The sequence below is a fragment of the Lissotriton vulgaris genome, chromosome 8, assembly GCF_964263255.1.
Source record: "Lissotriton vulgaris chromosome 8, aLisVul1.2, whole genome shotgun sequence".
Lineage (NCBI taxonomy): Eukaryota > Metazoa > Chordata > Amphibia > Caudata > Salamandridae > Lissotriton > Lissotriton vulgaris.
In genome coordinates, this window is record NC_141696.1 from 327,767,512 (window position 1) to 327,787,081 (window position 19,570).

General features: G+C 43.0%; 1 pseudogene across 1 annotated transcript in view; it reads left to right on the plus strand.

The window, feature by feature from the left end:
* Positions 1–19,570, plus strand: part of LOC147697001 (suppressor of tumorigenicity 14 protein homolog) — a 381,221-nt pseudogene that overhangs the window by 150,958 nt on the left and 210,693 nt on the right. Inside the window, exon 8 of the transcript XR_015299131.1 lies at positions 18,305–18,447. The product of XR_015299131.1 is annotated as a suppressor of tumorigenicity 14 protein homolog (transcript). The remainder of the gene's footprint in view (positions 1–18,304; positions 18,448–19,570) is intronic.

The following is a 19,570-nucleotide window of genomic DNA, read 5'->3' on the forward strand; positions in this document are numbered from 1 at the left end:
TTCCTCCCGTTTTGGGGGCCTATGGTTAATAGTAGGAACCTGAGACAGCTGACTCGAGTGGTGGAATCGACGGCTAATATTACTGCCAGTGCCCTTGGTAATATCACCACAGAACTTCAGGCGGATAGACTTATGACGTTACAAAACCGTATGGTTTTAGACGTGATCTTAGCAGATCGAGGTGGGGTATGCAAGGTGATCCATTCGAGCTGCTGTATTTTCATTCCTGATAACGCTCCGACTGTCTATCAAGCCATCTCAAAATTGCATAAAATCTCTGAGTCCATACACGTGGACGTAGGGGGTTGGACGCTGCTTGGGTGGTTTTGGGGCCTGATATCGACTTGGGGTTGGAAGATTCTGATGATTGTCGGAGTTGTTGTGGCATTCCTGTTCACGTGCTGCCTTTGCGTGCAGTGTGGTCCTGCCTTATGTGGCCTCTGCGCTACAACGTGTATAAGACAGCCGCCTGTTACCAAAGAAGCTCGATTGGACAGAGCTATGTTACAGCAACATCTAGATGGTCTGATGAATATCGAGTATGATTCCGACTAGTGCTTGCCTACATGAGGGCAAAAGGAGCGTCTGAGGTTCTGTGACAATTGTAAGTGATGTTTTCGACTCGCACGAATATGGTCGAGTCTGGTATCTATGAACCGCAAATGACGAGTTTAGTGGGTGTGTGCAGTTTCGCTGTGCTAACCTAAACCGTTCGTTTGTTACGTGGGTTTTTCTAGCTGTACCCACGGGTTCCATCTTAGATACAGCATCCATTTTTTCTCTTGCCCTCAAGTAGCCAGCGAACGGACGTTGTCCGCTTCGCGACCCTGGGATTCCCAAGATATTTGCGGAAGCCACATGTCCTTTGAAACTGTCTTTATGACGAGGGGGATGATACTGTAAGGCAGATGGCCCCGCTCGAGGCTCATCTTGCCGTGCCGGTCTATTGTCTCAGCCGTGCATCTCATTAGGCACGTCCTTTTGATGCCTGTAGCTCGTGTTTCCCGAGACCTCCCTTTTTACACCCTTTTCAATCTCCCACTGTCTCCATCTTCCTCCACACCTGTCCTTGTTCCTTCTTCAATCTGTTTTTCTGCCGATTGAAATGTACTAATGGTGGGAAGATGGGTTTTTACAGTTGGGAACCGCCAAATGTTTCCGCACTTATGTTCCGGACTTTGTATGTATCAAAGTGACCGAAACGACCCCTCTGGGGGATAACTATGGGAACCAAGCCATAAACCTTTGTGTACCATGTAAACCTATGGGTAAATTGTGTATAAAAGGAGCGATCCACAGAACCAATTTGAAGCAGTCTCCACAAGTAGCACATGTTGTACTTGCCGTGATTTCTGTGTTCCCTGCAGTAAATAAAGCTCGAATCTTTGACGCCGAAGGAAGTGTCCCGTGTCTCTGTCACTTGTACGCCGGAGCAGGTTACCCACGAAGGTTTCAGGTGTTGTTCCCTGGCACCGCTGGGTCTTTAATAACCCAGTCCTTCAGGGCTAGTTCATATAATCTGGCTGACACACAATATAGTCAACGGCTGAGAGGGGCTGACCATTTGCACCTTTTCTCTTTGCATTTTACATGACGTTTGTCCCGAATGTGCAAGCAGCGCTATTACGTATCTGAATAACTGTGAAAATTAAAGATAAGGAGTGATACATATTATTAGACGTACCAGGCATACAGATTACTTTTGCTTTAACTTCTGATTGTATAATTTATATTTCACTGAGTCTGGTGGCTCAGTGGACTATTACATCAACTGGAGGGAATGGTGTTTTACTCCAAGATCAAAGTTTGAACTTCTTAGAGTCCACTAAGACTTTCATTCCTTTGAGGCAGATAAAAGGACTTCTATTGTGTTGAGGAACAACTGACAGCTGCTATTCAACACTTTGAGGCTTATACCATTGTCGGGTGGATCGGCACCGATAGGCTGTTGGTGGTGGTCCATCCGACAATGTGACTCAGCGGTACGGCCTCCACATTACGATGTGGTTGGTCATACCACTCTGGCCTGAGGGAATCAGAGATCCCGTTGGGGCGTCAGTCCTACACAAAATCCCCACATGGTGGAGGTGTCTTCTCAGGCACGCCGTACAGATTATGATGTCCGTTTCCGACAGCCTTACCATGTTGGCCATTCCGACATGGAAAGACCATCGGAAAGCTACTTTAGGGACCCCTAGCAGGGCCCCCATCAACCATGGCCTCTGCTATGAGGGCCCCCAAATATCTATGCATTGTGTGGCAGGCACGGCATGAGGCCTGCCACATGGTGAATGGATGTTTTAAAAGTGTATTTTTTCTATTGTGGCTTGTGCTGCAGTCTGCAGCACAAGCCACAATAGAAAAAAATACATTTTCCGACCGCTGTGAAGGCAGTTGCATTGTAGTAATTAAAGCAGGACCGGCAACTCCATGTCGGGCGGACTTGTTTCGATGTTTGTCTGACCGACATCGTAATGGGCCCTCATATGTATGGGTGAATATGTGGTTTACAAATAGATGTTGTGTTGTTTCATATTTTTTACACTTCTTTAATATTAAAGTGTCAACCTATTATTTTATGTTTGTAACATGTAGCGTGTAAAAATTTAGATTATGTAAAAAGCCTGACATGCGTAGACAGATCAACAGCACCTTACCAATGGAATAAATACATAGAAACATTGGGCCCAATTCACAAAGGCAATCTGAGACAAATTTCTAACTGTGCGACTGGTATTTATAGAGAGCATTTACGAGTCGTATCTTTACATCCGCAGTCGTGCCGGCATCTCCGCACCCAAGCTGTACTTTCCTCATTCGGCCCATATTGTCCGGCTGGGGCAGTACTCTCCGTCTGGAGCTGGATGAAGCCTAATCAATGGGCCGGAATACATTTTTTTTTTTACAAAAATGAACATTAGGAACGTGTGATAAATGGTTGAGAAGGTCATGAAAATCAGTTTGGGCAGGGAAAAGGGTGTGGCCTGACACTTCATCATATCCCAGAAAAATGTTCTCTGCATCATGGTAAAGCAGTCCACGATGTGTGCTCCCTGAGTGCAAATCAGTACATGCAGTCCACGATTTGTGCTCCCTGAGCACAAATCATGAACTGCATGTACCATGATGCAGAGGAGCAAACTTTTCTGGTCTATGATGTAGTGTCTCTCCACACCCTTTTCCCAGCCTCAACCATTTATCACACGTTCCTAATGTTCCTTTTTGTAAAAAAGAGTATTCCGGCCCATTGATTACACTTCATCTGGCCCGACCTGGAGAGTACGCACCTAGCCGAAGATTACCACCCCAGCCGGAGAGTACGGCCCGGGTGCAGAGAGTATGGCCCGGTTAAGGAGATTTCGGCTCAACTGTGGACCTAAAGATACGATTCGTAAATGACCTCTGTGAATACCAAAAGTCGAAAAGTTTGACTTTTGTCTCAGATTGCCTTTAGGAATCAGGCCCAGTGTTTGCTGAAATTATGCCATGCTGCAGACAATTCCCACACCAATAAACACACAAGGAAATCCCAAGTCTCCAACACAGCTTTGGTGGAATCAGACTCTGGCTTTCTAGAAGCCATCTCGCAATGAGCCTGTATAGTAAAAGATTAAGTTGTTTCGTGGAGCGAGTAGTGAGCTTATTATATGTTTTATGTTAGACCCATGTAACCCGGCTTCACAGAAACAACACTGAAACAAGCTGAAGGCTTCATGCATAGACTCAATTTTGGTAATGCCTACATGGAGTTCTCCAATTACATCTGGCACCAATCAAATCTGTCTTTCACACACTGCTGAGACTGGTTCACAATGCAAAAGAATTCTTATTTTGCATACATATGCAAGCTCTTATTGACCTCCACTGGCTTCCTAGAAAATTTAGTATATGTTTCAAACTCTGTGTTTGACTCTTATGACTATATATCGAAACTGTCTTATATGTCTAAGAGGACCTTTAACAATCTCAGAATGATCAAAGGGTCTTAGAAGCAAAACCTATCGCCAGTGGTTCCCAGGTTTACATTTCAATTGTCAAGAAAACAATTATTCTCGAGAGCAGGGGTCATCACTTGGAACTCTCTACCCATAACCTTAAAAAACCCATAGTTCTCACTACTTTTGGGGAACAGCTCAAAACGCATCTATTCAAACAATTTCTGACCCAATGCTAGTATATTCCAAAGGACGACTACATTCATATAGATAATGTGACTTGATCATGTTGTCGGCATTCAGCCTATTTAATCTGCATGAAACATTTGTACAGATAACTCTGTATATATTCTAAGTTCTTTAATTGTTGAAAATTCATTCCTCCCTTCCCTACCTTGATGTATCACTCGTAATAGTTTAAGTGGTTATATGTAAAGCACATGTATACCTCCCTGGTCTGATGGTGCTCTATGAATCCTTCAAATAAAATAATTAAATATATTTCTTTTGTAAAAAAAAAAGACAACCTTTCAATGCAGCATAAATTGGTTGGTGACAACCAACCCTGGGAGTGGCTTTTCTCAGCTGTGATCCACTTCCATCACCACTTCACAGAATAGAATTCTTCATAGGTACATCATTCTAAGACTCCCTTAAAGAATCCTTCTCATTACTGTCAATGACAGTACATTCTGACTATAGCAGTTCCTGTGCACAATATTGTGAAAATTAACTATAATATATGTAAAATTTGCTAGGTAAATCACAGTGAAAAATAATATCTATAGTATATCACAAAACTATCGGAACACAAATTAATGCTGAAAATGACACACTTGTAATGAAAGAAAAATGTTATACACTTAGGGCCATATTTATGGCAAAGTAACGCGAAGTAACGCAGCGCAGCAAGTCACCTTAGTGCCTGCTGTACTGGGAAAGGGCATGAATGCACAGCATTTAAAAGAATACAATGCATTCCTGCCCTTGTCCCTGCGCTGCTACTATTTTGGCTACCTAGCGCCAACACAAGCAGACAGGATGATTTTGTGCAGGAAGGGGTAAATTCCTACACATAAACAATCCAGAGAGGCGAATTCTGTAATGAGGAGAAATTAAGATATTTCTCCTCGTTCACTACGTGCATCTTGTCATTTCAGGTGCAGGTAATGCACTCCCAGGTACATCTCGCAGTTTCACAATCCATCCCTGCCACCAAATCTCTCCATGCAAATCTTTCTTTTTGTAGCAGACATGCCTTGATGCCCCATATATAACAATGGCTTCAAACTGTATCACAACAGTTCTGTCAACACTGACCTGTTAGCTACCATGCGCCTGTCTTTTCTTCTGACAACTCTGGCCATACCAGCATATTGCTGTCCATGCCCCATCTACGTCTATCAGCCTCAACCACACTTTAGACAACTACTCTATCACAATGTGCAATTTTTCCTCATCAGTCTTAGCGGTTCTCCATTCTTTTTCAACGATCTCAATCTCACACGCCTGGCTAATCTCCTCTACCATTCACTCTTCACCTTTGTCTGCTGTTGCTGCATCTCAGAGTAGCATTGACCTTAGGCATTCAACTGGCAAGTGCCAGGTATATATTTCTTCATAAATGAATACACCTGAAAGTGTTACAACCATTATGTAAAATTAGAGCTGCTCTATTTTCTCCCTCTATCAATCTATAGTTTGTGATCAGTCCTTAATTCAAAAGATTTCCTGCATAAATATGTCTGGAAATTCTGAAGTCCACACTAGTATGCTGAAGCCTCCTTTTCTGTCATTAAATAACTTGCCTCAAGTGCCTTGACAGTTCTTGAAGTGAATTATGCAACCAACTCCTGCCAATCTTTTATTTGCATCTGTACATCCCCCAATCAATGAATACTAACATCAGTGATAATGAGAGATTTAACACAAGAGATGTATAGCTTCAACTCTTCCATACTCAAAGTTATCTCTTTGGTGTCACTAAACCTCCTCTCACAGTCATCTGACCAAACAAACCTGCCTCCTTTTTTGATCAATATTCTCTATGAGATAAGGTCAAAGAGATTACAATAGTACTCAGTAGGGCCAAAGAAGGACAGAAGCTGATAAATGTCTCCCAGACTCAGAGCCTTTTCACTCAGGAAACATCATTTACATTGCGGTGATTACACCGCGATGCACTTAGAAAGCTGCCACTACAACGCAAGCGTTACATCGACTTGCACTGGAGGGCGCTATAACCTAAGGAATAGTAAGATTTACTGTTCCAACACCTTCCCTACTGTACGTAGACTGGTGCTGGAATAGTAAATCTTACTACTCCTAAGTCCAGCGCCCTCCAACGCAAGTCGTAGTAATGGCTTGCGTTGTAAAAACTGTGATGTTACATACTGAAATCATTTTGATTGCATTGTAACATCACATATTCTTTCACTCACCTTAATGAATGTCGAATGTGCTATAATTCCTTCACCTGCAGCATTTGTCATACTTCATTTACTGAAAACATTTTCCCACAGTAAGACCTGCATCCTCTAGAATCCCTAAACCTTCCTCTAGACACTACCATCTTTCTGTTTATCAGAATCCCAGACTAAAACATTTTTGGGGAAGAGTTTCAGTTATTCTAGTTTTCCCAAGGAACACTATATAACACATTGAAATATTGTAGAAATTATTGTTAAGCCAAATTGAATTCATATGAACTGATAGGTACTATAGAGTGTAATAGAAGATATAAGTTGTCTTGACTCTAGATGTAGCATGACCTGGTGGTAAGCATTTAACAAACTCAGAGACGAGAAAACACAGGCATTGCTCATTGTGGCCAGTATCCTGTTGATATTAGGAAGTCGATGGCGGTCCACCCATATGCATTCATTTATGTCTTTTAAGTTGACACACATTCTATCCTTCCAGTCGGTTTGCGTGCTATGACCATCTGAATCTACCACTTGGATTATTTGATAGAGTCTTTAACTTTTTCGTCAATCTATCCAGCTCCTCCCTCTGTAAATTATATAAGGCTAAAGGAACATTTCTATCTAGGTGCAGGCTGAACTTACTGCTGGATTTTAGTGGTTGAATTTTTTTAAAAACCTCAACTCTTGCAATCTACCTTTGCAAAAATCTCTTACCTGCTTTTCTGAGTCACAAATCTACAGTTACCAACACCTCTTCTAGGTGATTAGGGTTGAGGGCAATCCATCAATCAATCAATCAATCATAGCATTTGTAAAGCGCACTACTTACCCGTGAGGGTCTCAAGGCGCTGGGGGGCGAGGGATGCTGCCACTGTTCGAAGAACCAGGTCTTGAGGAGTCTTTTGAAGGGAAGCAGGTCTTGGGTCTGCCGTAGGTGAATGGGGAGGGTGTTCCAGGTCCTGGCGGCAAGGTGAGAGAATGATCTGCTGCCGGAGGTCACTCTTCGGATGCGGGGGCCTATGACCAGGGCGAGGTTGGAGGAGCGGAGCTGGCGGGTGGGGGTGTAGAAGCTGAGTCGGCTGTTGAGGTACGCTGGTCTGGTGTTGTGGAGTGCCTTGTGTGCGTGGGTGAAGAGCTTGAAGGTTATCCTCTTGTTGACGTGGAGCCAGAGCAGGTCTCTAAAGTGGGGTGTGATGTGGCTGCGGCGGGGGATGTCGAGGATAAAGCGTGCAGAGGCGTTCTGGATACGTTGAAGTCGTTTCAAGAGTTTTTCCGAGGCTCCTGCGTAGGGGGTGCTGCTGCTCCATTTACTGTAGAAGAGTGTTGCCCTTTTCCCCAACTAAGTCCTTACTTGTTTTACATCAATGTTTGTACAATAACTTCACCGCAAAATAACTCACACTGAGTAATTTTCCATCACAATACCACTCAGAATTGTTAACAGCAGTTGGAAAGCCTGCCTTCATCAGTTTGGTTCAATTATCTCTATTTATTAAGGTATAAGGCATATATGAGTTTGCCCACATTTTTATCTATACACCTTGTATGTTTGCGGAAAACTTGAAGCACTCTAGGGTTCCACAACACTATACACACCTCCTTCACATTCATCTCTATAATATATTATTTACATTTCAACATTATCATCATCTTCATCGTTCCTCTTTTCACTGACTGTTCTGGATCACACCATGTTTACACGACTTCGAGCATCACATGAAGCACCCTAACAAACAATTGATATATGTCCCATTTTCTTGCACCTGTGAAACCTAGTTTTTGTAGTTGGACAGCCACTTAACGTAACTATCTGTTTTGAGCTTCTACACTTATAACTCTGCCATTTAGCAGGAGTGGATGACACCTTTTCCTTCTTACTTTCATTCACTTTACCCTAGCCTGTCTATTGTACAACATCTACATTCTCAATGACATACTTAGGGCTTGATTTAGCTTTCGGCAGACGGGTTACTCCGTCACATCGGTGACGGATATCCCGTCTGCTGAAATATTAATCCCATTATTTCCTATGAGATTTTTATTTTTTCGGACAGGATGTACATCACAGTTATGATGGAGTAACCTGTCCGCCAAAATCTAAATCAGGTCCTTCGTGTTCTTTCTTATCAAACTGTTTTGCAGTTCAATCTGCCAAATATCAAGAGGTATAACCAGTCATGTTGTAGCATTAATTGTCTTTTCTATAGAAGGTTCTTTCAAACTTAGCAATTTTTCTACATTTTTATATTATTCTCTCTTATTAATCAGCTGATTCCCTTCTGATCTTCTCATGCAAGTCGTAAGATTTGCACATCACAGCCAATGTGCAGAGAACAGCAACATACTCCATAAAATACATTATTGTCTCTCTATGACAGTGTTTCGTTTCTTTGTAAAATTCTCTTTTTCTGCTCTCACAACCCCTTGTATTCGTCATCCGATGTATCCTCAGTGTCAGGCGTATTACCATTCGTACTGCTTTTTCTAACAGGTACAGGGAGTGTTTTCAAATTCTTTTTTCCTTTACCTCCGAGGTTATTCTTCAACAATGCCATCTTCCTATTAGTAACAAAGAAATCACCATCCACTATGTCCCAGTATGTCTCAAAAGCCTACTTACAATCTTTCCACATTAGGGCTTTGGGAAACTGTATGAGGGGCTTCCACTGATTTTGTTATGATGTTGCTTCGTTTGATTTAGGGGTCTACAAAGAAGTTACTAGATCAATAGATTAGATTCAGACTCCCTTATCCTTACAAGCACCACAAATTATAACCCTCAACCTTTTACACTGCTGTCCAACCGTCATACAATAAATAACTAACGTTGTTATCATTGCCCAGTATTGGCTCAACTTAAGTAACTAAAATAAATAAAATATTCACGATTTTCTCAGACACTAAGCAATCTTCGAGTTTTACTTCTTGTTTTCATGCAATGCTTTAAAACGTTTGTTGTCCTATTATTTATCCACATTAAAATTATTCATGTCACACAAATATAAATCACTACTTTTGTTCATTAAATATGCTCCCTTGTACAAAGTATATCAGTCCAATAGTCTTTTTTCTATTTTTATTCACAATTAGATTGAGCTTGGCAGGAAGTGACATCATTCAAACACTCTCTGCTTCATGTGCATCTGAGTTTCGAGGGAGCATGGGAGCGACATGACCAGGGACCACCCTTCAGTTTCTACACTTTGTGCCAGAGCTGCATACAAAGGTAATGCTCTCCCATAGCAGAGCAGCAGTTGTGCAGTAGGCTTCATGTGATGGATAAACTGGCTGCGCGATCTCCTCAGTAGTAGGCAAGACGCTTGAGTGCTCATTTTCATGTGCTCAATTTGTACCCATGGTCACGTGGTGATACGGCACAGATTAATCTCTGGAACATGCATGCTCTTGCACTGGGACAGGCTGCGTGCTCTCCTCAGATAGTAATGAGACACTCAATTGCTTTGCTTCATGGGCTGTCTGAGCACCATTACTGAATTTGATTAATCTCAACTAAACGTCATGTGCCTCAAACTAATTGTATGCTGATTCTATGTTTTCCTAAAATCTCCACACACTATGCTTGTACAGCAAATTCACAGTATCTTTAGATCACAAACTATCTGTTTTTTCTTTACCCTTTACCTTACATGGGGATAGCCAGAGTAATTAGCAGAAGTTAGATGCCACCTATCCTCTGTAGCTTCCACTTGTCAACAGTTAGACAAGATGCAGACTTATTTTGTAGAGAATTCAGAGTTTTGATGTAGCATACGATGATGATAACCAATCCTGGGAGTAGCTTGTCCCAACTGCCTTTCAATATACTATTGCCTTATATTCTACATTTATTCACACCTACATCATTTTAAGATGCCCTTAAAGGAGCCTGTTAATCACTATCAACAACACTATATTCTGAATATAATACATCCCAAATGTTGGCATAAGATAGATCCTTCTCAAGGCATGTGGATTCTGTTTTAGAACTAGTCAAGCAGGCAGACTTGTGTTTCATATCATCAGTAGTCACATTAGGAACATATATGTGACATCAGCTCAAGTTCTAGTGTCATCCCCATCAATAACTTAACACTTCAGATCTTCCATCTCCTCCTCAATCTTTCAGCTTAGCTTGCACATGTCCCTTCAACTCCCACTTTTTTGATATAACACTATTCCACATTTTGAACCAGAGCCTCCATGTAAGCATTCTTAGACCAAGTCCAATAAGCCTATCTTACTATTACTATTATTGTAGACCACTTTCAAACATCCACCCCATAACAGTTCTCAAGCCTTCTTAACTTGTAAACTAAGGACATTAGTGCATGATTCTGGATAGTTTCTGCACTAGCATTTTCCAATTAGATAGGCTGGTGTTAGGACCTATGGCTAGGAGTGAATCTATGAGGGGAATGTGTGTGCTTTCTAGTTTGGGCAGATGGTGACTCGTGTGGACATCTAAACAAGCCACTGTGGAACTGAGGTTAATGCTAGCTCAGAGCACCTCATGGATAATCTGTGACATTTCCAACCAGAAGGGCTGCACACATTTGAATGTTAAGTGAGGTATCTGGGGGACTTTCGCTAAAAAGGCGTGGGATGAGCGAAGCTGTTTATTGGGTTGGTAGGGAGTAGTCAGAGAGTGACTGATTGCTGGGCCAGACTTCCAGTTTGCCTGGTGAGTAATGCACATGGATTTGAACTTAATTCTTTCCCTGACAGGGAGCCAGTGTAGAGCTCTCAACCCAGGTCCTATCGGGATTCTACGTGGAATACCAAGCAGTGTGCGTGCTGCACAGTTCTGAATCCGCTGATATTTTTGCAGACAGTATTCAGGCACCCCTAAATACAGGGCGTTACTGAAGTCATGGCAGGACTGGATTAGGCCCTGCATGACTACCTGCTTGGCCTCAAAAGGTAGAAGCGGGAGGATTTTTTTCATCATCCTGATGAGACCAAAGCAGGTCGCTGACAGTTTAGTTGCTTGTGTATTGAAGGTTAAGGATTTGTCCAGCCACACCCCAAGACTTTTTATATTGTCTCTTGGTGTGGGAGGTGCACCCAAGCTAATGGGCCATAACAGCTCCAAAGTGGAGGGGGCTGTTGGGCCAAGAAGCATAAGCTCGGTTTTATCCCCATTGAGCTTCAGGCATGACTTCGTCATCCAGCTCTTAACCTGTTCCAAGCAGGTTGTCAGACTGGTCTGTGGTTGGTGGCAATTATTTTGCACAAGAGAGACCACTAGCTGAGTGTTGTCCGCATATGTAAGGATCTTAATACCATGCGGACGGACAATCCCAGCCAGCGGTCTCATATATGCATTGAATAGCGTGGGGCTCAGTGATGAGCCCTGTAGCACCCCACAGCCCAGAGGCTTGCTTGCGGAGACAAAGGCTCCTTCAAAGACTTGAAAGGTCCGGTCACTTAGAAAAAATTTGAACCAAGCCAAGGCTTCTCCTGATATTCCTAAGCTAAGGAGACGGCGCAGGAGGATTTTGTGGTTCACCGTGTCAAAGGCGGCGCTCAGATCAAGAAGGATCACTGCCACTGATCCCCCCTGATCCAAGATCCGCCTAGCTTCCTCTGTTACCGCCATCAAAACAGTTTCCGTCCCATGTTGCATCAAGCAGGTGGTTACACTCGAGAAACCTAGTTAAGGAGGTGTTAATATGTTAATATGTTTTTCGAGGACTTTGCTTGCCCAGGGGAGCAATGAGATTGGGCGGTAGTTGTTGAGGTTGCCAGGGTCAAGGGTGGGTTTCTTCAGGAGTGCTCGTACCATGGCGTGTTTCCAGGTAGGCGGTACCGTCCCAGTCACTGTGGAAGAGTTCAGTAACTCCATGAGTGTGGGGAGAATATTCTTGTTGGCTAAGACCAGGGTGCTCGGAGGGGCAGGGTGACAGGGAGAGCCAGACTTTATTTGGTGCATCAGAGGCTCGAGTGTTTCTGGGTATAGCTGGGGAAAATGGTCTAAGGTATTTTGATGAGAATCCTCAACTTCTGCAGCTAGATGAGGTCTTTGGGGGGGGAAGGCTCTAAATCTGTATCCGGAAAGGATAAGTAAATTGTATTTACTTTGTGAAAAAAGAACTCAGCCAAGTCATTACATCGGGAAAGTGGGTTGTAATTGGCGGCCGGAGGTGGTGGAAGCCTAGTCAGACTTTTTACTGTTTGATATATCTCTTTAGGCTTGGATCTAGCCGACATTATATTCTCGCTGTAATAGGCAGATTGTGTTGATTTTATTTCGGACTTATAGGTTCTAATAGCCTCCCTGTAGGTGGCTTTATCCGCGGTGGCATAGCTCAGACGCCACTTTCTTTTGAGCCTCTTACATAGACGCTTTTTGCCTCTAAGCCCTTCTGAGTACCAGGGCACTGTTTTGCGCTGCCTATTCGAGCCGATGGTACGAAGGGGGAGTATGGAGTCCAATGATTTTGTAATCCAATTGTCATAGTCGTTATTATCTAGAAAAGGGTCGCAGGAGAGTGGGGGTCTAGTGGTTGTAAGAATGTTGGTCCAGTGGTCCAAGCGTAATTTAGGCCAGTTTCTCATTCTGCGCTGGGTGGGGGTGGGGGGTAAGAATTTATGTGTGGTCCAGGTGAGGGGAATCAAAAAGTGATCAGTCCAGGGAAGGCTACTGATAGTGCCTACTTTAAGGTGTGCGCAGTTGCTAAATACAGGATCTAAAAGGTGACCTTTGACATGTGTGGGGGATGGAACAAGTTGCTCTAGTTGGACTGCAGCCAGACTCGCCGTCATCTCTATGGCGACATTGTCCAGAGTATTGTCAAAATGAACATTGAAGTCGCCAAGTAGCGTGAAATTTGACGGGGAAGTAACCAGTTCGGCCACAGCAGAGGGTAGAGCTGTTTGAAACTGTTTAATTGACCCCGGAGGACGATAAATAAGAATACCAGTAAGGCTGTCATTGGGGGAGAATTCAATGACAAAGGGCATGCTTTCACAGTCAGCGATGGTCTCCGAAGAGCAGCAACACATATATATCTCCTTATCAATGATAGCAAGCCCCCGCCTTTTCCCTGAGCGTGGTCTGTGCGGGCTATCTGGTAGCCTGGTGTAAGGGCTTGCACCAGGTCAGGCTCAGAGTCCTGAGTCAGCCATGTTTCAGTCATGAAGACTGCATCAGGCATATGTTCGTCCAACAGCAGAGAGATTTCCAGGCTATGTTTAGGAAGGGACCTACAATTTAGGAGAAGCATATGGTAGTCCCGCAATTCATTCTTGCTTGGTGGGCTACAGAGCTCTATGTTACAGTGAGGGCAGAGGTGGGGAATCTCCAGAGGGTTGAACTGGTGACGGCAACTTGTTATTACAGGGGTCCGTAGTTGGTAGAGAGACTCTTTGCTGTAATGCTTCCTCAGTCCCAATAAAGGATCAGGGGGGGTAGCCCCTAGCCCCGGTCTGACGCGGATGGGCTTACCTTTGGCGCGCCGCTGCGCCTTCGGGAATAAGCATTCATTTTATAGGGTGGAGGAGGGCGGGAGGCAGCCAACAGCTAGTGCGCTAGCCTTGTTCACAGCTAAGATGGCGTCCAACCCTGTCTGCGCCCATGTCAGAGCCTACTCGCCTGACAGGGGAGCGGGGTTCGAATTACGGCGAGGGACCGAAGTTTTAATACAATTGAAGTAAGATTGTAGTAATCACAATCACACTCACAATCACAGTATTTTAAAATATTAAAAGGTTTTTGCTACAGCCTAGCCCCCGGCTTCCGCCTCAGGGGAAAGTACAATACTAATTCTAAGCGCTCGCGTATCAGCGCGACTTAAGTACTTTTGGGAAGGCGGGAGGCAGCCAACAGCTGGTGCGCTAGCCTCGTTCACACTTAAGATGGCGTCCAACCCTGTCTGCGCCCGTGTCAGAGCCTACTCACCTGACCGGGGAGCGGGGTTCGAATTACGGCGAGGGACTGAAGTTTTAATACAATTGAAGTAAGATTGTAGCAATCACAATCACAGTCACAATCACAGTATTTTGAAAGATTAAAAGGTTTTTGCTACAGCCTAGCCCCCGGCTTCCGCCTCAGGGGAAAGTACAATACTAATTCGAAGCGCTCGCATATCAGCGCGACTTAAGTACTTCTGGGAGGGCGGGAGGCTGCCAACAGCTGGTGCGCTAGCCTCGTTCACACCTAAGATGGCGTCCAACCCTGTCTGCGCCCGCGTCAGAGTCTACTCGCCTGACCGGGGAGCGGGGTTCGAATAATGGCGAGGGACCGAAGTTTTAATACAATTGAAGTAAGATTGTAGCAATCACAATCACACTCACAATCACAGTGTTTTAAAAGATTAGAGAGGCAGGAGGCTAGAGACACAGGACCCAGATGGTCTGGGAGCTCAAGTGTACCTGGGATTGGAACAAAATATGAGTATGTGGATGACTTGTTGGAGGTTTATGAACAGGACAAGTCAAGAGTTGAGGAGAGAGGTGCACGAATCGTGGTGAAAAGTAGAGAGTTTAGTGAGCCCAGGTGTGGCATTAATTTTCAGAATTTGGTGGGATTTTTGGGACATGCTCTTAGAAGAGAGAGGGTAGACAGAGACAGCAATGCCTGAGAGAGCTGAGGGAATGCATGCAGAAGATGGTGGCTACTCTTCTAGTAATGGTGGATGCTGACAAGGTACAGTGTGAGGCAGGGGAATAGAAGGATAGGAGTTCAGGCCAGAGAGAAAAGAATGGACAGTGCACCACAGGAGAAGGAGCAAGCGCTGAGTGAGATTAAAGCTAAAGGCAAAGTCTTGGTAGTCTCCACGTCAGAAAGGAAATGTCACTATATAACTATTGAAATGCCTTTTACTGGACATTTACTATTGAGCACAAAGGAAGATAACGTGCTGATATTTTTAAGCTCTTGCACAGAGAAACATGATGCAAGGATGGCTCAAATGCAGAGGAGAGGTAACTAGAACAAAGACTAAGGTTGTTCACAATGCGAGCGGTCCTAATACTGTGAAAAAAATCCAAAGTGGATTTCAATACTATTAAGGTGTCTTAATTTCATTAGGAGAGACCAGATCGGTTTTGAAGGCTTAGTATAGCCACGGTATGATGAGGAACTCCATTCTGTCTCAGTACTCTTTATCCTCTACCAGAAGACCCTTACCCTAAGTTATTCTTCCTGTCCTCTGTATACACATTGCTTAATTCCACAAATCCTACATTATCTCCTTTCCCCTGGTACATACTGTTCCCTAATATACTCTCCTTCATGGCAAATCAGCAGCAGCCACCCACTTGTTAACAGTGTCCACGTACTGAATAACCCCCATACAGAAACTCAACAACACTATGTTCATCTCCTTTCTCATTCTGTCAGTGTATGCTTACTTTCTCCGCCTCAGTCAAACTCTTCTGGGAAGAAATAGTTTTAAAGACTTCTGCCTATATACCCTAGTCCTGAAGCACTCTCAAAACTCATTTGAGGATTCTTATTAATTGCAACCTGGAGAGTTGCACCAAGTAGTTCTCCTCCAAATGTATCAATGGACTACAAGTATTAAGCATTTTTCTGCTCGCAAACGGCCCGATTAGCAGAATTGGGCCGTTTGAGACTAGAAAAATGCATTTTGGTATGTATCAATCCCAAACTGGGATTCGGTAACATGCTACCGAATCACAGTTTGGAATTGCGAATACATATTGACTCAGTATTAGGAAGGGGCGTGGTTAGGTGGCGCTTTTTGATACCGAATCAGTATTGTATGTAAAACAGTAACACTTTACCACTAGTTTAAAACTGGTGGTAACCCATTCGCATAGGGGAACGGGTCCCCTTAGGACCCCTTCCCATTTGAGAATGTAAATAAAAATATTTTTTAAGAGTAAGCAGTGGTCCCACGGACCACTGCCTACTCTTATACATTAGGAATACCGATTTCCTAATTGCGGTTTGGAGAGAATCGCCATTGTTGAATCAGTATTCCTAATGTTAGTACCTGTGGAGGCTCCTCGGCAATGGCGGAGGAACGTCACCCCACTGCCTGGCGCAGAGCCAGCAAATGAAAAATAAAACGATGTGCTAGCATCTTTTTATTTTTCGTTTGCAGGCTCTGAACCAGCTTATGCACGAAGGGAGACGGGTCATGGGAGGAGGGAGGAGGAGTGCTTGCGCACTCCCTAAGAATGCATATGTGTTTGGCCGTCCGTCCAAGGCCGACCCAAACACACATGCGCACTTAGGGCTGGAGAAACCCCACAGACTCCATGACCTGAGCGGAGTATCTGTCATGCTCGCGCAGGCCAACCCCTGCACTGAGATTGGATGGGAGTCTGTCCCAGGGGCTGCTGGGACCAGAAAGAGGATAATAGGAGCTACGCAAAGCGGGATGTGGTCGGCGGCTTCAGGTAGAGACTGTGAAGGGAAAAACACAAACATCAGTCAGACTTGTAATCTTTTCTGTGCACCATATTTTGGAGCACAGATAATGAACATTGCACCCTATTTTTCTTTTTTACTCAAGTCATCAATTCTTATGCGATTGATTGTTAGAGAAAGTACCAATGTGTGAAGTGGACCATCACCTTTCTGTGTGGAATAAAACTTAATTGCATCGATGCAGAACTTGTGCCCATCAGAACTTGTGCCCATTTTATATTTTTTTTGGTATAATACCTTTGAAAATGCTAATGAAAGCTTAGAACACAAGTCTTTTAAACGTGAATACAGCACTCAGTTTCCAAGTCACCCAAGCCCTTTTCACACATAAGCTTGGTCCTAGCTTTTTAAGGCGAGAGCATGTAGCGTTCTGGGCTACATAAATGCAACATTTTAGGAAATGCATTTTCACTTTTAAAAATTGCAATTGTATGCTGCAAAATTTCCTTTCATTGTGAAACAAAAATTCCCTGATCCATGCTGCAGTATTCTGGGGGGTCAGACATAGATTGATATGATTCAGATTTGATTAACTTTCTCGTCATTTTCATATTTGCTGGAACAGTAAATATTTAGGAACTACATCCTGACTAATCTGTTTTTATGCTACCTCATAACATAAAAAGTACAAAAGGATTAATATTTCTGTGAAATTGAAGTATTGAAACGGAAATATTAGTGAATTATATCAAATGTTCTTTCATAGAATTTTTTAGTATGGTTTTAGGTAATCAATACAATGTAAAAAATCTCGCTGTATCAAAAATATGAAAGTTCGAGGTAAAAATTGATCAGGATTGTATACAGAGATTCATATGTAAAATAATACGCTCCGGTCCCCAAAGATTTTCCGTGAACTCATTCCAGCCCTGACGACCATCAGGATTGCCAAATATCAAAGCTACATAGTTGATTCCGCCTCATGCCTTTTTCCTTCAACCACCATACAACTCACTGCCCCTTTATTTCACTCTTTCTGGTTCCTTTTCAACCCTCTTTTCTCCCTTTGTCATTGTTTTTCCGTCTTTATCTTCCTCCTTCTTTTGTATTTTTCTTTCTCCAGTTCTAGGTCTGATGAGGAAAAAGTAAATGCAAATAAGCACTGCAGATTGCATAAAAAATGTATTAAATCAAAGACAAAGACAAAACACTACTGGTGCTGCTTTTTTGCCCTTTATATAATGAATGAATGACCACCACAAGGAAATAAACATACTCTTAACGTTTTAGCTCAAAATCCTCTGTTATTGGCTCAAATGTATATTAAGCCCTCTTCTTCAGACTATTTAAAATCTTTTAAATCAGTGTAGAGATGAAAAACAATGCACATACTTACCTTTGCGAAGGTAGCAAATATGTTTTATTTGACCTAGAACCACAAATTCTAATAATACGGTGTTTAACCCCAAATTCTTAAATGTACTCAACGTCTGGATTAATTTTGAATGTACTCTGCATGTGTGTGAACGGATTTTTTGTATATTAGTGTGCATTTGTGATCTCTGATAAATTCAATGAGAGTAGATCTTGAATCCTTTCAGGTGGTGTGGACCACCAATGTCCTGGACTCTTCCCATGATGCGTCTTACATCTTCAAGCAATGTGATGCTCGTGACATTCTCGTTGGACAGAACAAGAGAAAACAGCATGCTTAAAGCATACTTTCAAGCCATCCCTAAAATAGGTGAGTCACACAAATCCTGGCTCTTGGCTCCGACCAGGAGTTTCTGATGCACTGTGAATTAATTACACTGTTGTAACAAAGAAAGTGACGTATAATCCAGAAAAAGCCCACAAAGTCCAACATGATTTAACGTGGAAGCGGTGTCGGGCTCTAATTTAATGTACGAAAGAGACTCCTGGTTTCATGTGACATATTACGCCATGTGCATAGGATACTCATGTCTTTCTAGAGCTACCTTATAAGCCCTGGGTATTCAAGTTATCTAAGTAAAATCTTAAAAGAAAACTTAATACCCTGGAATGAATTACATTTACTAGGTAATTGTTAAGTACATTAATAGCAGGCATATACTATGCGCCAAGTAGAAAAAAGTAATAGTTCCTACACCAGAAACCAGAACCTGTTGAAATTTGTTACAAGAGAAAATTTGCGTTTATTGACAATTATAAGATAAAATGTATAGCATTCTTCATTTGGGCTCAGGGAAAAAGACATAGGTTTTCTCTGACGGTATGAACCTCATATTTTGAGCAAATGTGTAACTTGTGTGGGTTGTGTGGGTTTCATAAATGACCCTTTTAGGAGTCAATGACATCTATGACAATCATAGATTCCCTTGAGTACACAGATGTGCAAAAGTTCTGCATGGAGAATAGTAGAAGGTGTACTAATTGGCATGAGCAGCTGCATTTGGCAAATAACCTACCTTTTGTGTTTACATGGTAAAATATCTTACTCAGAAAGAAACCAATTCCGTTCTTCCGCCCTCATTCAGTTTGGGGCTTTCTTTCACATTCCCACCTAGAAACTCACTCACTGCAGCTCTTGATTGTCACAGGTTTGAGTGTGCATCATTGTGTATAACATTGTGCAAAATGTATGTGACTATCCAAAATATGCAAGTTTGGATGAGAACGAGTTACGTTCAAAACCCTGGTCCTGGAGCATGTGCCCTGCATGCTTCCGGCCAATCTATTTAGGGAAACGTTTAATATTCTACACTCCGGCTAGACAGCTTTGTTCAGCCTCTCCGCTCCTACCCACATACCTCGCTTCCGTCTTCAAAGGATGGGTGGTAGTTACCTCGCTTTATGGGCTGCCTCAGCCTGGAGTTCGCTTCCAT